Source organism: Pipistrellus kuhlii, unplaced genomic scaffold (genome assembly GCF_014108245.1).
Source record: "Pipistrellus kuhlii isolate mPipKuh1 unplaced genomic scaffold, mPipKuh1.p scaffold_m20_p_45, whole genome shotgun sequence".
NCBI classification, from domain to species: domain Eukaryota; kingdom Metazoa; phylum Chordata; class Mammalia; order Chiroptera; family Vespertilionidae; genus Pipistrellus; species Pipistrellus kuhlii.
The window spans coordinates 249,548-269,368 of NW_023425546.1; the positions used below are offsets into that span (position 1 = coordinate 249,548).

General features: G+C 51.9%; 1 pseudogene; it reads right to left on the reverse strand.

Annotated features, from left to right (window-relative positions):
- Nucleotides 1-18,249: 18,249 nt before the first annotated feature.
- LOC118704685 lies at nt 18,250-19,211 on the reverse strand (annotated as a pseudogene).
- Nucleotides 19,212-19,821: the final 610 nt, after the last annotated feature.

Below are 19,821 nucleotides of genomic sequence, written 5' to 3' on the forward strand. Positions count from 1 at the left end.
GTGTGGTCCTCTTTGGATTCCTTTTGTTTGGGGTTCTGTGCCCTTCCTGGACTTGTAAGTCTATTTCTTCCACCAGGTGGGGGAAGTTTTCTGTCACTATTTCTTTCAATATGTTTTCGGTATCTTGCTCTCTCTGATCTTCTGGGACCCCCATAATTCTAATGTTGGTTTGCTTGAAGATGTCCCAGAGGTTTCTTACACTATCTTCAACTTTCTGGATTCTCTTATCTTCTTGCTTCTGTGGAGGAGTGTCCTCTGGCTCTTTGTGTTCCAAATCTTTGACTTGATTCTTGCGATCTTCCATTCTGTTTTTAGGACTCTGTATAATATTTTTATTTCAGACGATGTATTATTTATTTGTAGTTGATCCCTTTTCATATCCTCATAGGTCTCTTTTATTTTATCGGCCTTTTCTAGAAAATTCTTGAAAAACCTTACAACCGTGGTTTTGAACTCTATCTCCAGTCTCTTTTTGTCCTCCATTTCTTTTATTTGTGATCTGTTTCCTTGTCTTGGTATTTTTGCTGCTTCCCTGAGTTGGTAGGGTGGCTTTGTGTGCTTGGTGTCCTATATGGCCCAGTGGGTCAGCCTCCCCAGTTACCTGAGGTGGACACTCTTGGTGCTCCCCTTTGTGGACTGTGTGTACAGCCTTTTGTTGTTAAGTCTTGATTGTTGTTGGTATCCCTGGGAGGAACTGACCTCCAGTTCGATTGGCTGTGAGGATCAGCTGTGTCTATGCCGGGAGACAGCCTATTCAAAAGCCTCTGTGCTCAGCTTGGATGGGGCAGAGTTTCAGGGTGGAGCCTATGGCCTTGGCTTCCTGTCAGCCCACCCTATGAGGTTCCTGAGTATCCTTTGGTACTCGCTGCTTTGGTACTTGCTGCAAGCACCTCTGAGAGAAAGGTGCCCTCGAGTTTCACCCACTACCAGACAGTCTAGTCTCTCCCCCAATGAGCCCGGAACTGGGGTTCAGTGCAGTTGGAAGTGGGGCTCAGCACAGTCCGGAGCTTTTGTCTCTTTCCTGCCAGGGCAATCCAGCGGCACAGTCAACAGTCCGTCCTCTGTGTGCAATGTGCGCGACTCCGGGGCTCTGCCTTTCGCAGCTCCCCTGAGTTTCCGCCTTACAGCCTAGAATCCCTCCGTATGAGCCTGGGACCCCAGGGTCTCACCCAGAACTGGGGTTCAGTGCTGTCGGAACTGGGGTCAGCACAGTCCGGAGCTTTTATCTCCTTCCCGCTAGGGAACGCCAGCCAGGCACTCAGCCGCCCCTCCTCTCCGGCTCCGTCCTCTCCCCACGTGTGCACCGTGTCTCCGTACCTTAGGCTTTTACAGCTCCTCTGGTTTTCCTTCTGGTTTTCTCTTTCCTTCTAGTTGTAGAATTTTCAGTCAGTCAACTTTCCTGTAGTTCTGGATAATGTCCACTTTATATTTTAGTTGTATTTTTTGAAATTCTTGTGTGAGGCTGCAGTTAGGCGTTTACCTGTGCCGTCATCTTGGTTTCTCTCCTTAAGATTTTCTTTATTAAAAAAAAGAAAGGAAGGAAGGAAGGAAGGAAGGAAGGAAGGAAGGAAGGGAAAAAGAAAGAAAGATTTTCCTTATCATTAACCTTTCTCATTTTATTCTGATGTATCTAGGTGTGGGCGTCTTTGGGTTCATTTCATTGGAACTCTCTGGGCTTCCTTTGCCAGATTATGGAAGTTTTCAGTTATTATTTTTTCAAACAGGTTCTTGATCCTTTGCTTTCCATCTTCTCCTTCTGGTACCCATATGATGCAGATGTTATGCTTGATGTCCTAGTTATCTCTTAGACTCCTCATTTTTTTAAACTATTTTTTCTTTTGATTGCTCAGCTTTCCTGTTATCTTGTTCTCTAAATTGCTGACTCAATCCTCTGCTTCATCTAATCTGCATTTGATTTTTTCTTGTGTATTTTTTAAATTTTATTGATTTTTAGAGGGTGAGCAAGAGAAACATCAATGTGAGAGAAAAACACTGATCAGTTGTCTCCCTCGTGTATCCCAACTAGGGATCGAACTCACAGGTTGGGTGTGTGACCTGACTGGGAATTGAACCCGCTACTTTTCAGTGCGCAGGACTATGCTCCAACCAACTGAGCCACATTAGCCAGGTCTGAAGTATTGATACATTCTTCATTTCAGATATTGTATGCCTTTCTGGGTGGTTCTTTTTCATTATTCCTATGCTCTTTTTAATGCTTACTATCTCTAAGTACTCACGGAGATCATTCATTCTTCCCCAAAGAGCCTTGACCATCCTTATAAGCATTGTTTTGAACTCTGCATCTGACATCTTGGTTGCTTCCATTTAATTTGGTTCTTTTTCTGGGGATTTCTCTTATTCTTTAATTTGGGCCTTTTTTCTTGTCTCCCCATTTGTCTGCTCTTTTGTGTTTGTCTCTGTGTGTTATGTAGATCTGCTATGACTCCCAAATGTGTTATGGTGGTTCTATGTTGTAGATGTCTTATGGGGGTCAGTGGCACCATCTTCCAGATCACCTGAACTAGGTGCTCCCCGAATGTCTCTCCTGTGGGTTACTTGCACCTCCTGTTGTGGTTGAGTCTTGAATGCTATTGGCCTGTTTGTGGTTGGGTTAAGCCTCAGGCTGGCTGATGATAAAGATTACCTCAATCACAATGTATTGGCCACTGTGCAGGGACTGCCCCCTGAGGCAAGCTGTTCCCAGCAGGGTCTGGTGCCTGCGAAAATCTCCCTTTGGATGTGCCAATTGTATGGTTAGTTGGGTCAAGTTCTGGGGTGATCTGAAGGCCAGGCCTGGTTGTGTTGGTCTGGGTCCTCTTGGGAGGATTTCTGGGCAGGTTGATAGACGCTGCCTGTAACTTGCCTTGGGCTACCTGTCCGAAACCACCACATGGCGTGCTGTTTGTGGCTGCCTCTACTGGGCCTGGGTGTGCATGGGAGGGGCCAAGCTGTGTGCCAAGGTCCACTTTCTCCAGCTCTGAGTGGGGGGCAGATCAAGGCCCAGTGCACCCCAAGGTCTGGCTCTACCTGTCAGTTGCTCCACCACCCCTGAGGTTGCCTGGTTTTCCTGGAGAGTCTTCCAAAGAAAGATTGTAGAGTGGGCCCAGTCTGACTGCAACCTGCAGTCTTCCACAAGACATGAGCTCAGCAGGGCAGCGCACCTGGGGCTTAGGAGGCTGAGGCTAGTGGGTCTGCTGTGTGGGGGAAGCACGCTCAGGCATTCAATGAGGGAGGGGGTTAATTTCTGCCTGTCTACCACCCTAGCTTCCCCAGAAGAGCTCATGCAGCTTCAGGTTGGGTGCAACCATCTGGCCCTTCTACGGGAGCTAGGTCAGCAGGGAGGGGCCCTGGGAGTCAGAGGCCAGGTCAGGTGAGTCTCTTGTTGGGGAATGGTGCCAGCTGTGCTCACATATAGGGCACGGATGCCGCCATCCCCACATTACAGCTGCACAACCCAGTGCCCATCTGAGTCCCCCACAAGAGCCTCCTGGGGGAGCACTCTGAAGGTCCGGCTCTGAGCAGCACTCCATCCCCCTCTGGGACTGAGCTGAGCGAGGCAGGGCCCTGTGGGGGGGAAGGACAGGCCTACTGAGTATCCAGCTGGGGGGAGTCGCTGGCTGTGTGTGCAAGAAGGGAGAATGGCCCCCCTTCCAAGGCTGCACAGTTCAGTGTCTGTCTGAGTCCCTGCCAGGAGCTTCTCCAAAGAAGAAGGCACTGAAGGGCCCTGTTGGGTGTGGCCAGCAGCCTCTTCTGCAAGACTGGAGCTCAACAGGATGGTGCCAGCAGCAGCCGCACTTTGCCGACCACGGCTCTAAGGATTCTTCTTGTCCCCAGGCAATCACTGATTGGCTTTGCCACTATAGATTACTTTGAATTTTTTAGAATTATGTAAAAATGGAATCATATTTATGCTTAAAGATTTTTTTCTGAGTTTATTTGAGCCGAAACTGGTGACAGTTGCTGGGAAGCAAATCTGAAATGCTCCCGCCATATTTACACATTTTGTCTGTCTTTTGCTCGCCATCATTTGGAAGTTTGTCCGTTTGTGTGCGCCAGTAATGCGTTCCTTTCCCGCTGCTGACAGTGGCCCATTGTATAGACTAGGGGTGTCGAACTCAATCAGAGAAGGGGCCAAAATCTAAAATCCAGCCTAAGTCGCGGGCCGAATGGTTTACTGAACAGTCATAAACTGTCATTGTGATGGAAACGCAATGGAGTGCAGTGATGACAGCGCGGTGCGGGCCACATTGCAAGGCCTGGCGGGACGGATTTGGCCCGAGGGCCTTGTGTTTGACACATGTGGTATAGACAGACCCTTGTTTCTCATTCCCTGCTGATAAACATGAGTTTCCAGTGTGGCCATACTAATAAAGCTTCTATAAATGTTAACAATACAACCACAAAAGACAAATGGGAGAAAATATTCGTGGTTTGCAAAAGACCATCATAAATCTGATAAGTGTAGGGTCCAGACTATATAAATAAACTTTATAACTCAACGACAAAAAGACAAATAACCCAACTTTTTTAGTGGGCACCAGATTTGAATGGGTGTTTCTCCGAAGAAGATACACAGGAACCTGTTGCAGCTGGACCCTGATTCTGTGAGAGAGGGAAGTGGCCACCCCCGCGCCTTGCCCGCCGCTGCCCTCTGGGGGTCCACCGGGCGGTGCGGGCCCGGGCCTGCCTGCGGGCCCTCGGGAAGGAAAGGGCACCAGTTCCCTTCCTGAGGTTCTGGTTCTCTCGTGTCCGCGTGTTTTGAGGGTGTCAGGCCCAGGTCGCACATGCGGGCGTTGGGAAGACTTGGGAACAGGTGGAGATGGCCCGGTGCCTGTAAGCTCCGCCCAGGGCAGGCAGGTGGCTGAAGACTGGGCTCCGGGCAGTCACATGGGGAGGGGACATGGAAGTCCAAACTGGACACGACTTCCCTCCTCTTCCCTGTCTGTATGGCCCCAAGATTGTGCAGAATTCTGCTCATTCGGCCCGGGGTTTGGCCCAGAGTAAGCCTGCAGCCCAGCTGCCCTTCCTTCAGTGGGGCCGGGGCGGGGAGGGGGAGGGAAAGAGAAGAGGGGGGAAGAGACTGAGATCAGCACCCAGATCAGCACCCAGGCACAGCGAACCCCCTTGCAGGGGACAGCTCCTCTTCTCCGGGAAGCTTGTCCTGTCCCAGCAAAGCCTACGCCTGCACGCCACGTCGCCTGCTGTCTCCAGGTTGCCTGGCCCTTTGTTTGCAATGAGACCTGTTTCTGTAGCTCATTTCTGGGACCTCAGGTGGCCAGTGGCCAGTGTGGTTTGCAAAACCTCATCTGAGGAGGCTGAGCGGAGTCATTGGGAAAGTTCAGGATCCATCCGGCTCTTCACCACAATGGGAGCCATTTGTTCCGCACACAGCTGTGACTGCAGCACTCCCGGAGGGGGCTGGCAGCCCCTCAGACCACGTGCTCCGAAGGCTCGGTGAGCAGCAGCATGCACCGAGACTCCGAGGCAGAATCACAGCTGGTCTAAGCCAATTAGGTGACCCATTCCCTTTGGCAGAGATTGGTCTAAGGCAGTGGTTGGCAAACTCATTAGTCAACAGAGTGGCAAACCGTGGCTCATGTGCCACATGTGGTTTGCCGACCACTGACCTAAACACGTGTGTAGCTCTGGATTCTGTAGGATGCTTTGCTGCAAGTCCTAGAAGACATGTGCATCAGTGGTTTACCCCGCAGGACAGTTAGAGTCCCTGAACAGGAAGTGCAGGCTGAGCTGTTCCTGGGCTTGGGGTCAGGGGCACCAGCTCTTCCCTCCATCTCTGCCGCCCCTCGGCGTGTCGCCCTCGGCGTGTCGTCTTCCCCAGGTTTGTCAGTCACGGTGTTTTCACATGGCAGCGGTCCGAGCAGGAAGGGAGGAGGGGGTCAAAGCTCGCACATGATCCCCCTTACAGCCTGTGGGCCAGAAGTAGTCACTTGCCCATCCCTTAGTGCCATGGTCGGCAAACTACGGCTCAAGAGCCACCTGCGGCTCTTTGGCCCCTTGAGTGTGACTCTTCCACAAAATACCACGGCCTGGGCCAGTCTATTTTGAGGAAGTAGTGTTAGAAGAAGTTTAAGTTTAAAAAATTTGGCTCTCCAAAGAAATTTCAATCGTCATTCTGTTGATATTTGGCTCAGTGGACTAATGAGTTAGGGTGGAGGAAATCTTAGTTCCTGGTTCATCCACTCACCGCTGGGACCCATCGCCGGGAGGCCGGGCGGGGCTGGGACCTTGGCGTCACCTCTTTGAGCCTCTGTCTCCTCCGCCATGGTGGGAAGCGGGGTCCCTGCAGCCTCCCCGCAGCAGGTGTGCGAACAGAAGTGCAGACCGCGGCCAGCCTGGGAGAGACACCCCCGCCGGGCCACACCTGCCGCAGCGCCGGCGGTGGCCGGGCCCAGCTGGCTCTGCTGTTCCTGGCAGCGGCGTGTCAGTGTGGGTTCTGGGAAACATGAAAAGAACTAGGAAAGGAGAGCTGTCGCTCCATGATGTGACCTCGTCTTTGTTTGGATTTTGCTTTTACGTTTTGCAGGAGTGACCTGGGCTCAGAGCACAAAGGCAGACTCACAGCGATTAAGACAGTAAAGGTGCTCTCCCAGCCTTCCCGTCCCCCCCTCCCACAGCCGGTTTTGGATAGTCCAGACATTTGTTCTGAGCTCCTCCATACCAATGAAAGGGCGATATGCTCATGAGACGGGAGACCTTCCACACACTCTTCTGCACAGAGCCGTGGTGGTGGGGTCGAGTAGAGGCGGTTAGAGGCCACGAGGGGAGGGCAGTTGTGGGCGATCAGGCTGGTGGGGGGGGGGGGGGCGTTTGGGGTGAGCAGACTAGCAGGGGGGGCCAGTTGGGAGCAATCACGATGGAAGGGGCAGTTGAGGGCGAGCAGGCTGGCAGGCAGAGGGGTTAGGGGCAATCAGGCAGGCAGGCAGGTGAGCACTTAGGAGACAGCAGTCCCAGATTGCAAGAAGGTTGTCCAACTGCCAGTTTAGGCCCATTCCCTGTAAACCAGCAATAGGACATCCTTCGAAGGGTCCCAGATTGAAGAGGGTGCAGACCAGGCTGAGGGACCACCCCCCGCCCCCATGCACGAATTTTGTGCACTAGGCCACTACAAACATAATGCCATATATTAGGAAATAAGATGTTAGTGATGACATATCCTATTAAAACATGATAAAGGTATGCAACCTGGAATTAATGAAGTAGAGCATATGGATTTATACATAGACAGAGTTTTTAAAATTTATTTTAGAGAGATGAAGGGAGAGAGAGAGCTGGGGGGAGGGGAAGAGAGACATTTATGTGAGAGAGAAACATAAATCTGCTGCCTCCAGCATGTACCTTGACTGGGAATTGAATCCACATCTCAGGTACATGCCCTGAGCAGGAATCAAACCCACCACTTTGTGGTGTACAGGACGACATTCCAACCAACAGAGACCCGGCTACAAATACAGACGTTTAAAAAGCAAAGTAGACTTACTCCGCCTGCTGTGAGGAGACCTGTTTTTAACACTGTCCTGTGGACGTCTCTCCAAGAACACATTTCCCCGGCCTAGTGTTCCATACTATTGGATGCACACAACTTATTTTTTAAATATATTTTATTTTTCAGAGAGTAAGGGAGACAGGGAGAGATAGAAACATCATGATGAGAGAGAATCATGGATCGGCTGCCTCCTGCATGCCTCCTGCCGGTGATCGAGGCCACAAGTCAGGCATGTGTCCTGACAGGGAATCAAACTTGGACCTTCTGGTTTATGGGTCGTTGCTCAACTCCTGAGCCACCCCGGCCAAGTACACGTTATTTCTTACCGTTCTTCTAGTCCTGGACGCTGTGGCCATTATTTTTTGTTGTGACTCTTGTCCATCACTCTTCCTGAACATCCATGGGGTAAATTCCCAGAAGTGGGAATGGGTAGCAAAGGTTTAATGTTTAACATTTTAATGTGAACCTTTAGCATCATATCACTTCCAGAAGAATACTACTTCTGATATGGTTGTAATGAGCTAGTTATTGATAATAGGACAGAAGCAAAGCAAAGGAGAGGCCGGACAGTAGAGGCATGTCATGTGAGCAGCTGCACCAGGGAGCTGCAGTTTCCGCTCCTGGGGCAGGAGGACCAGCAGAGGGCAGACAGACACATGCCCAGGGAAGCAGGGTGGCTAGAGGTGCATGTATGTCAGTCACACCTGGGGACAGAGGTGGCTGTCGGGAATAGGAATAGCTTCTGCAAGTGAGTGACCGTTTGAGACACAATCCCCTAAAGTGCAGCGGTCGGCAAACTGCAGCTCGCAAGCCACAGGTGCTCGAGTGCCGTGCTTCGCCGCTCTGTTGACTAATGAGATTGTCGACCACTGAGATAGCGGCTTAAACTCAAGGAACAACAACAGCCTGTAATTATTGGAATCGAGAGTCTAGGTCAGTGGTCAGCAAACTCATTAGTCAACAGAGCGGCAGACTGCGGCTCACGAGCTGCATGTGGCTCTCGAGCCGCAGTTTGCCGACCCCTGCCCTAAACAAAGAAGTCCACTCTGTGCTGCTCCTTGCTCTTGGGCTCTTGATGCTCCGGGGCCTGGGCACACTCTCTCGGTCTCTTGCATTCGCCTGCAGCACCCAGGCGGGCTCCAGCACCACGGCTGACGGACTGCAGGGCCTGACGCTGTTGGGCTCTGCGAGTATGGATCGAATTCCAGCACTGGCTCTGATGGCAGCTCTCCTGAAACCCGCTACACTTCTTGTGTGACTGGACGGAGGGAACCCCAGGGGTGTCATTCAACTACATCGCATCCTCCGTCCTCCATGGGAGTCTTGGGAAATTCCTTTTCTCCGGAAATCACAAGCACTCCAGCCCCAGGAACAACTGGGCGGGCGGGGCGGGCGGGGGAGGGGGAGGGTTTGGGTCCCTCTCCTCTAAGACTTACTTATCCATCCCCAACAGTACATGAGGGCATTCCACTTCTGCATAATTTTGCCGAAATAAGACATTACCAATACTTTTTTATGCCTTTCAATCTGTTAAGTAAATGAAGTATACCATCATTGCTTTAATTTACATTACTTTCTAGAGAAATCAAGCTTCTCTTCAATTTTACTTTTTTTATTTTCCCCTCAAAGAATCGCTGGGAACCCATTTTTTTACTGGGCTGTTTGTCTTATCCATTTTTAGAAGCTCTTTGTGAACCAGTTATTCTTAGCGAACATTACACGTTGTCCACTGTGTATCATAAATGTTTTCCCAGTCTGTTTTTAATCTCTGGATTCTGCTTGTGTGTCTTGTCGAACAGCAGTTTTTCACGTCATGTGGTCAGGCGTGTTGGTCGCTCCCATTGTGGCTTCTGGGCTTTGTCTTAGACAGTGAGGGCCTGGCCCTCCCGCCCCCGCCAGCGCCCCGCGCCCGCCCCTCCCGAGGTGGGGACACCTTGCTCAGCCCCAGTCCGGCTCTGTTCTCTGCCAGGCTGTGTTCTCTCCTCTGTCTGGGCCTTGGAGAGCTCGGCATCTTTCCGGGGTGCCCTGCCATCTGGCCACGAGCGTCCTCACGCTCCTTGTTCAGAATGTTCTCGGCCTGAGGAGCCCTGAGCACACGCCCAGGTAAACATCATGCGTTGGGCAGACACGGTCCTCTTAACGAAGAAACCTGGGCATTTAATGATAGTCTGAGCGCTGGCGCTGAGGTTGGGGTGGGGAGGGAGCCATGCGTCAGGCCTGTGGGAGCAGCAGTTGCAGAGCCTGAGCGACGGCGGCCAGCACAGGCACCGGCTCCACCGGGAACCGCAGCCTGGCGCGTCTCTGCCGGGGCCCGGGGGTGAGGCACACACACCTGTCCTCCCCTCCATGACACCCTCCCAGGCCTACGGGCGGAGAAGGTGCTGGTCCAGCGTGTGGCCACGAGGCCGAGGGCAGCCTGACGTGTTAAAAACCATTTCACCATTCCCCCCAGTAAGTGTTCGCTCGGTGACATTACGTACATTTGCATTGTGCTGCCATCACCACCAGAGCATCATCTCTTCCCAAACTGAAACCCTCCCCCTTTCTCTCTCACACACACACACACACTCACACATACACACATTCACACACACACACACACTCACACACGCATACACACACATGCACGCATACACACACGCATACACACATACACGCGCACACATGCACATGCACACACCCTCTCACACACACACATGCACACATGCACATACACACAACCCTCACACACACATACACACACTCACACATACACACACTCACACACGTATACACACACATACACACACCCTCACACACATGCACTCACATACACACATGCATACACAGATGAATACACACATATGCACTCACACACATACATACACACATACACACGCACACACCCTCACACACACAGGCACGCACACAAATACACACAAACATACACGCATACACTCACACATACACACATACACACACACACACACACGCGCACACGCAGCCGCCTCTGCCTCTGCCCGCGGTCTGCTGTCGCGGTGTCTCCCAGGCGTGGGCCGGGCAGTGCTTGTCTCTGTTTCCCGCGCGGCCCCCCATCGGTGCCTGCTGGAGCCGGTGAGGGACTTCCTTCCCGGGGCCGGTGGCCAGGCCGCCTGGCTGTGCGGCAGGCTGTGGGGCCGCCCTGCGGCTTGAGGCGGGCGGAAGGAGGTGAGCACGGCGGGAGCAGCGTCCAGCCAGTGACCCACGGTGGCCATGGTGATGGCGATGGCCGGGCCCAGGCTCACGGGCTCCCAGCACCGGCTGCCCCGGGTGGCCTCCTGGCCTCCGCCTCAGAGTCCATGCTTATGCCCATTGGGCTCAAAGCATTCCTTCATCTGACCCACCTCTCCTGACCCCCAGCCCTCTGCTGGGCGCCTGGTAAGAGAGGGGTGGGGTGCTGCAAACCTCCCAGGGAGCTCAAGGGATCCCCAGAGTGACCCGAACCCTCAGCCTCTTCACTAAGCTTAGTTCCAGGGTCCCTCTCACTCCTAACCCTAACCTCACCCTCACCCTCACCCTCACCCTCACCCTCACCCTCACCCTCACCCTAACCCTAACCTCACCCTCACCCTCACCCTAACCCTAACCCTAACCTCACTCTCACCCTTACCCTCACCCTCACCCTAACCCTAACCCTAACCCTAACCTCACCCTCACCCTCACCCTCACCCTCACCCACCCTTCACCCTCACCCTCACCCTCACCCTAACCTCACCCTCACCCTCACCTCACCCTCACCCTCACCCTCACCTCACCCTCACCTCACCCTCACCCTAACCTCACCCTCACCCTCACCCTCACCCTCACCCTCACCCTCACCTCACCCTCACCCACCCCTCACCCTCACCCTCACCCTCACCCTAACCTCACCCTCACCTCACCCTCACCCTCACCCTCACCCTCACCTCACCCTCCCCACACCACCCTCACCCTCACCCTCACCCTCAACCCTCACCCTCAACCTCACACTCAACCCCCACCCTCACCCTCACCCTCAACCTAACCTCAACCTCAACCCTCACCCCCAACCCTAACACCAACCCTAACCTCACCTCAACCCAAACCCTCACCCACCCCTCACCCTCACCCTAACCCTCACCCTCACCCTAACCCTCACACCTCACCCTCCCCCTCACCCTCACCTCACCCTCACCCTCACCTCACCCTCACCTCACCCTCACCCTCACCCTAACCTCATCCTCACCCACCCCACACCCTCACCCTAACCCTAACCTCACCCTCACCCTCACCCTCACCCTAACCCTCACCCTCACCCTCACCCTAACCCTAACCTCACCCTCACCCTAACGTTATCCCTAACCCAACCCTCACCCTCACCTCCACCTCACCCAACCCTAATCCTAACCCTAACCTCACCCTCACCCTCACCCTAACCCGAACTCCGCCCCAGTGGCCCGCCCACACCCCGTCCCTACCGCCAGCCTGATCCTCTGGGACCCCCAGCCCCCGCCCAGCGGATGCCTCTCCCGGGGCCCTGGGCGCCGCCTCATTTTATGGGAAATGAGACGTGGGCACCGGTGCTGCCCCCACGGCCCCAGGGTCCCCCCTCCGCCTCCGCCTCCCTCTGCCCGGACCCGCAGGTCCGCTGTTCCGGCGCCTGGGCCGCGTCCTCCACCCGCAGGCAGAGTGAGGCTGGGGAGCCCCCGCGCCCCGCGCCCCGCGCCCCGCGCCCCGCGCCCGCAGCGTCCCGGGGCCTCCCTCTGCGTCCACGTCCACGTTCACACCAACTCCTGCGAGCGGTGGGTCCCCGCGCCTCGCTTCCCGCTCCCCCAGCTCCGCCCTCGCCCCCTCCAGCCCAGGGCCCGGGGCCCCGCTTCTGGGGGACCGGCCTCCGGGGATGCCCCCGCCGGCTCCAAACCTGCCCCTCTCCTGCCCGTCTGACTTCTCGCCGCGCCTCTGAGCGACGCAGGGCCTTTCCCGCGCTGCCTTGTTATTTTCATTATTTGTGGGCGCACCCTTGTCCCTCCACCACTGACTTCCAGGCTGAATGATAAGAATGTAAACGGGACGCTGCGCAGGACCCTCCAATTCACCCCAGAGGGTCTCACCCACCCTTCCGCAGCCCCTGCTGCTCACACTGCCTCCCACTGCCCCAACACCCTCCGCACCTGCCCTGCCCGCACTGGGCGCCAGCCGGCTCCCAGCCCACCAGGTCTCCCCACGTCTTCCTGGGCTCCCTCCCCAGCTTTCAGGTTAGCTGTTTGACTTGGTCGCCTGCTCAAAAGAGTCTTTCTCTGGGAGGATCCAAGATGGCTGCTTGGGTAGACACCTAACCCACAACAATTTCAATGGAATACAACTAAAATGTAGAGTGGACATCACCCAGAGCTACAGGTAGTCGACTGACTGAAAATTCTACAACAAGAAGGAAAGAGAAAACCAGAAGGAAAATCAGAGGAGCTGAAAAATGCCTAAGGTACGGAGACATGCTGTGCGCCCGCGGAGAGGACGCAGCCGGAGAGGAGGAGAGGGCTGGGTGCTGCCTGGCGTTCCCTAGCAGGAAGGAAATAAAACCCCCGGCCTGGGCTGAACCCCCGAACCGGCAGCGCTGAACCCCAGTTATGGGCCAGACCCTGGGGACCCAGGCTCCGGCGGGGGAGACGGGGCTGTGAGGCGGAATCCCAGGGGAGCAGCGAAAGGCGGGGCCCCCGGAGTTGCGCACATTGCGTGCAGAGGACTGAATGTTGACTCTGATGCTGGATTACCCTAGCCGGAAGAAACAAAGCCTCCGGCGGCGCTGAGCCTCAGTCCGGACTGCTCTGAACCCCAGTCCTGGACCAGACCGTGGGGACCCAGGCTCGGGCAGGGGGAAACAGGGCTGTGAGGCGGAATCCCAGAGGAGTGGCAAAAAGCGGAGTCCCCAGAGTCGCGCGCACTGCGCGCAGAGGACAGTCTGTTGACTCTGATCCTAGACTCCCTTAGCGGGAAGGAGAGAAAAAAAAAAAGCTCAGACTGGAGGAATGTGACAGGGAGCAGGAGCTCCTGCCGGTCACCAGCCAGCCGGGCACCAGGCGAAGGGGCACCCAGGGGGGGGGGTGCCCCTGAGCCTTCGACCTCTCAGCGCGGGCAACGGAGCCAAGGCCGGGGGCTGCTTCCTGGGCGGCGCCAACCCCGGCAACAGGCTGAAGCAGCGCAGGAGCCCGCGGAGAACAAAGGGGTGCCACAGGCCAACCTGCTGAGCTCCCAGGACAAGGAGGAAGAAACCAAAGTTCCCAATGTGAAGAAATCAAGTAAGAGCAAAAGATAGTAAAATTACTTAAGAAAGAATACAAAGAAGATCTTGAAAAATCAAAGACTAAGTCAGAACTCAACTCACCAGCCAACATTGCAACATAAATGCATTTAAAAAAAAAAAAAAAAAAAGGACAGAATGTTGGAACAGCGGCGGCCAGGCCTAGAGTGGCCAGGCACAAAGCAGTGGCAACCGGGCCTGGAGCAGCAACGGCCAGGCCCCAGAGCAGCAGCAGCCAGAACCAGAGCAACAACAGACAGCACTGGAACAGCCAGACCTGGGGCAGTGGCAGCCAGGCCTGAGGCGGAGGCGGCCAAGCCCAGGGTGGCCAGTCCAGAAACACCCAGACCCGGAGTGGCTGGGCCCAGAGCAGTTGGGTTGGGAGCAGCCAGGCCCAGAACAGCAGTAGCCAAGCCCGGAGCATCCAGGCCGGGAGCGGCCAGGCCCGGGGCAGCCGGGCCCAGAGCAGCGGGTCTGGTGCGGCCAGGCCCGGAGCAGCGGCTGCCAGGCTGGGAGTGGCCGGGCCTGAAGCAGCCGGGCCCAGAGCAGCCGGGTCAGGTGTGGCCAGGCCTGGAGCAGCAGCAGCCAGGTCCAGAGCAACTAGGTCGGGAGTAGCGGTGACCAGACCCAGAGCAGCTGGTTGTGGAACGAACCAGAGCAACAGAGGCCAGGCCCGGAGAAGCCAGGCCTGGAACAGCTTGCTCCTCGCCTGCCCCTGCCCCATGGCTGCCTCTCAGACATGGCTGGAAACTTTTGTGGGAACTTGAGGGTCTGCTGAATCAAGTGATGAAGGCTTAGATCTGGATGTGTTGAGTTAGTATAGTGCTGGGGTGTTGATCTGTGAGTGCCTTGGGTGGGGCCTGGATGAGGCTGGTTGACCTATTTGGAAATGTCTTTTGTGTGAAATGTATCATTGGGCATGTGGTGGCATTATTGATATGAGAAAATGCTAAGTAACTGATTTACTATCTGAAAAGGGATTTACTATCGGGGAAAGGGAGGGAGGAAGAGACTGAACATAAACTGCACCTATGGATGAGGACAATGGGGGATGGGGAGGGGGCGGAGGGTGGGGTGGGAACCTGGTGGAGGGGAGAAGAAATGAGGAACCTTTGTAACAATATGAACAATAAAGATTGATTAAAAAAAAAAAAAAAAAAAAAAAGAGTCTTTCTCTGACGGCCCTCACTGGCACCTTCTTCTCTCCCTGCTCCGCTCTTCTTCCTGGCCCCATCAGTGCCTGTTGTTTTGTATATTCCTGTTTCTGCTGCCCCTCCCCCACCAGAATGTGGGCCCCGCCAGGCCCAGGCTGAGTCCCCATTCTCACTCTGTCCCAGCGCCTGGCACAGCGCCTGGCACAGCGCCTGGCACAGAAGAGCCAGCCCCTGGCATTGCAATGAGACCAGGAGCGGCAGACCCGTGCTGTGGCAATCCGCAGGAAAAGGAACACAAATCGGATTGTAAAGCATATTTAGCCCTGTTCATAAGAAAATGTGAAGTAAAACTAAATTCAGATACTTCTCACCCATCAGGTCAACAAAAACGCAAAGGTCTACCATGTTTCCCCAAAAATAAAACATCCTCTGAAAATAAGACCTACTTACAGGTTTCCTTCTGAGTGAAATATAAGGCATCCCCCAGAAAATAATGGCCCCCATAGGATCTGTCTCAGAATGAAAATTAATTTACCGTAAACTGGTCGCTAGGGCCATGCCCAACTGGCTTCTAGCAACCAGTGCCTTAAGCGGAAACCTGACGTCACTGCTGTGTGGAGGTGGAGCGGAGGTCGGAGTGAGCAGTGAGGGCGGGCGGGAGAGAGCAGGAGGATTAGAGCAGACAGGATGCGGAGAAGGTGGAGAGTGCTGGTCTGTCTCTGGTGACACTACCTGATGCTCGCGGCCTCCCTCATGATGACTGAAGGTTCTCAGTCAGTGGCAGACCCTGCTTCAGCCCAGATCCAGGCCCCAGGGGGTAAATGTCTGATAAAGGGGTAGGGGGGATGTCTGGTGAAGGTGTTCAGTGGCACAGGGGTGGGGGGAGGGGGGGTCACTTAAAATGACACAGGAGGATCAGAGGGGGCAATCAAAATGACACAGGAGGATCAAAAGGGGTTACTAAAATGGAATCCCCCCTCTGATTCTCCTGTGCCATGTTGATTCCCCCCTCTGGTCTCCCCTGTGTCATTTTAAGTGATCCCCCTCCCCCCACCTTGATACCCCAATTCCTTTTTTTACCCCTAGAAATGAGCGCAAAAAGAAAAAGCTACTCCATGGAGTACAAGAAAGGAATTGTGAAGACTCTTGGGGCCAAAATCTTACTGCTTTCTGCAAAGAGAAGATGTTGAGTATACAATTGGTCCGAAAATGGCGAGCAGTATGGTAACCTCATTGAACAAGTGGACAAGGGAAATGCTAAAAAGCGCAAGTGTGGATCAAGTCAGCAACCATTATTTTCAAAGCTGGAAGACCTGATCTGTGAATGGGTTGTTGATAGGAGAGCAAAGGCTTTGGTTGTGAATAGGGCTCAGATTCAAGAATTTGCCCTTGCAATGGCACCACAGTTTGACATAGCCCCCGAAGACTTCAAAGCATCACAACGCTGGCTGCATAATTTCCTTCAGCGAAGTGAACTGTCTTTAAGAAGATCTACAACCTTGTTTAGGTTGGAAGATACTCAAGTTATTAAGCGAGCACTTGCATTCAAGTCCTTTATTGATGATGCTGACTTCTCTAAATACAATCTTTCCAACATGATTGCTATGGATGTAACTGCAGTGTTTATGGGCCAATCATCTCAAACAACAATTGAACAGCGGGGTGCCTCCTTAGTGTGCATTCCCTCCATTGCTTATGAAAGTGCATGTGTTTCCTGTATTTTGGCAATTCATCTGGATGCAACTAAAATCCCACCTTTAATAATTTCTAAGGGCAAGAAGGAAAAGATTGAACGTGTTTTAGGTGTTTTTATTCTTGAAACTGAAAAAGCCTGGGCCACACAAGCAGTTATAAGGAAATGGGTTGATTTAGTGCTGCCGCTTGTTATGCGAGGGAGCCAAAGAGGTCTGCTAGTCTGGGATGCAGCCAGCACTCACTGCGCTAAAGACATGAAGACATTTCTTCATGAAAGAAAAATAGATCAGATAATGATTCCCACAGGAATGACAGCCTATCTCCAGACTCTTGATATTGCAATAAACAAGCCATTCAAAGACAATTTGCACATGGAAATTAATGACTACATTGAAAATAGAATGGAGAGAAACCCATTGGAAACTTTGTGAAACCTAAACTGTAAGAAGTTGTGACTTGGGTGAAGAATTCATGGGACAAACTCACTGACAGTTGCATTGCAAATGCACTGCGAGCAGGCTACCTTGACAAGAAGTACTCATTTAAAGACAGTGCTATTGCTAAACATGAGAGATTTGGTCCACTGATTCTGAAAGAAATGGAGTCACAAGAAATTCACCAGGAAATTCAGGAATTGGATTGCTATGATGATGTTCCAGAAGATGATGACATGATTGTCATTGAATAAATGAGTAAATTTTTGATACTGTAGGATTCACAGTTTGTCTGGTTTGTATTGACAACTACCGTACTACCGTACCATATACAGGTAATAAATTTCCTTTATTTTCATTTAACAATAAATGTGTACCGTATTCTTCTTCATGGAAAAATAAGACATCCCCTGAAAATAAGACCTAGCGCATCTTTGGGAGCAAAAATTAATATAAGACACTGTCTTATTTTCGAGGAAACAGGATAGAAGGGAGGGATGGAGGGAGGGAGTGAGGAGGAGAAGAAGAAGGAGGAGGAAGAGAAAAATATCATGAGAGAGAGACACATCCACTGATTTGTGGGGAGCAAACTGAAACCCAGGTATGTGCCCTTGGCTGGGAATCAAACACAAGACCATTCGATGTGCAGGCTGAAGTTCTAACCACTGAGATAACCGGCCATGTCTATAGCCTTGGTTTGGAAGTCTATTTTGTCTGGTAAGTATTGCTACCCCAGGTTTTTTGTTTGTTTCCATTTCAAAAAATGCCTTTTTAATCCCTTTATTTTTAGACTGCGTGTGTCTTTCAATCTGAGGTGAGACTCCTGTAGGCAGCATATGTAAGGGTCTCATTTTCTTATCCATTCAGTAACCCTGTGTCTTTTGTTTAGAGCATATACTCCATTTACATTTAAAATATTGATAGATTTTTAGTTATTGCCAATTTATTATGCATATTTGAGGTCCCTTGGCCTGGCCTGTGCCCTCTCATGATATGGAACCCCTCGAGGGATATCTGATAGCCGATTTTGGCCCGATCCCTGCAGGCCCGATTCAGACAGCCCAATCCTGTGCATTACACGTCTGTCCCCTAGTGGTCAGTGCACATCATAGTGACCGGTCGACTGGTTGTTTGGTCGCTTATGCTTTTATATATAGAGATATTTTCTTTTTCTTCTAATTTATTTTGAGTGTAACCTGCCTGCGACAATCTTATAGTTTTTTTTCTTTAAGGCTACAGAAAATCTGCACATAGACAAGGCAATAATTATGATAATAAAAATGCCCCCATCCTCAGAGCCAAAGTCTCCATCACATTCCATAGTGAGTGTGTGTACATTCACACTCTATTCTATAGCTGCATTTTCTTGTGAGTCTGTGGGGTTATGAACATTTCTTTCTGGAAACTTTAGCTTCTCACAAACTGCCTTCGTGATCAGTAAATACTGTGATATTTCATGAGGTTCTGTGAAGAGGAAGGTGAAACACGTATTAAATTATCAGTTTTAGCTCCCCTGCAATATCTATTCTTATAATGTGTAGGTCTTGTTGGCCTCATGGTGTTGTAAATCACTCCATCGATTCTCAAGAAGCCTGCAGCAGCCGAAGGAGCGGAAGGCATTACTTTAATTTGTACACTAAGGCTCAAAGCTCCATGATCATGAACTTCATCCTCAAACAGGAGAACTTCTTTAAAAACTTAATCTGTTCTCTGGCTTTCAATTTCTACCTATATGATCTGTTGTTGGTACAACGTTCAACGTAAGTGATTTGCCAAATAATGTTCAGTTCTAATTGGTTGTAGAGGTCCCATCGTGTGGTTTATTAACGTCCCTGCAGGGCCCCCTCTTTCCTGCTTTTCTGCCACCCCTCCACACAGGCTTCTCTTGGCAGGTGGTTACTCCCCTGAATACATCTGGAGCATTAAACTCAATCTCGGAGCTAGAACCATGCTGGATTCTTAAACCATGTTGTCTCCAAACATCATTTCTGGGAGAGAAGGCTTATTCAATAAATACATCAGCTCACTTCTCCACGCCCACTGACCACATGGTGTGGGTCTTGGCCATTGTCAGCTTCCGGAGCACAAAGGAGAGGTCTTGTTGGCTGCTCTGGAAGCCGTGGGCCATCATGACTGAGGCGGGGCCAACAGTATTGTCTTCTTAAAGAAATCTCTTGAACACTGCTTGCAATATGGGTTGGTGGTGATGAATTCTTTTAGTTTTTGTGTGTGGGGGGTGGGGGTGGGGGAGAGAGGAGAGTATTTTTTGCCTGCAGAGTTCTTTACCTGTCTTTCAATTCTGAATGATAGCTATGCTGGGTAGAGTGATTTTGGTGGTAAGTCTTTGCTTTTCATTCCTTTGAATATTTCTTGCCAATCCCTTCTGGCCTGCAAAGTTTCTGTTGAGAAATCAGCTGACAGTTTTATGGGTGCTCCCTTGTGGGTAACTAACTGCTTTTCTCTTGCTGCTTTTAAGAATCTATTCTTGTCTTTCTTTAACCTTTACCGTTTTAATTTTAATGTGTTTTAGAGTGGGCCTCTTTGTGTTCATCTTGTTTTGGACTCTCTATCCTTCTTAGACTTGTATGTCTTTTTCCTTCACCATATTAGAAAAGTTTTCCATCATTATTTCTTCAAATAGATTTTCCATTCTTAGTTCTCTGTCTCCTCCTTCTGATAATCCCTATGATGCAAATGTTGGTACATTTGAAGTTGTCCCAGGGGCCCCTTAAACTATCATCCTTTTTATTTATTTATTTTCTG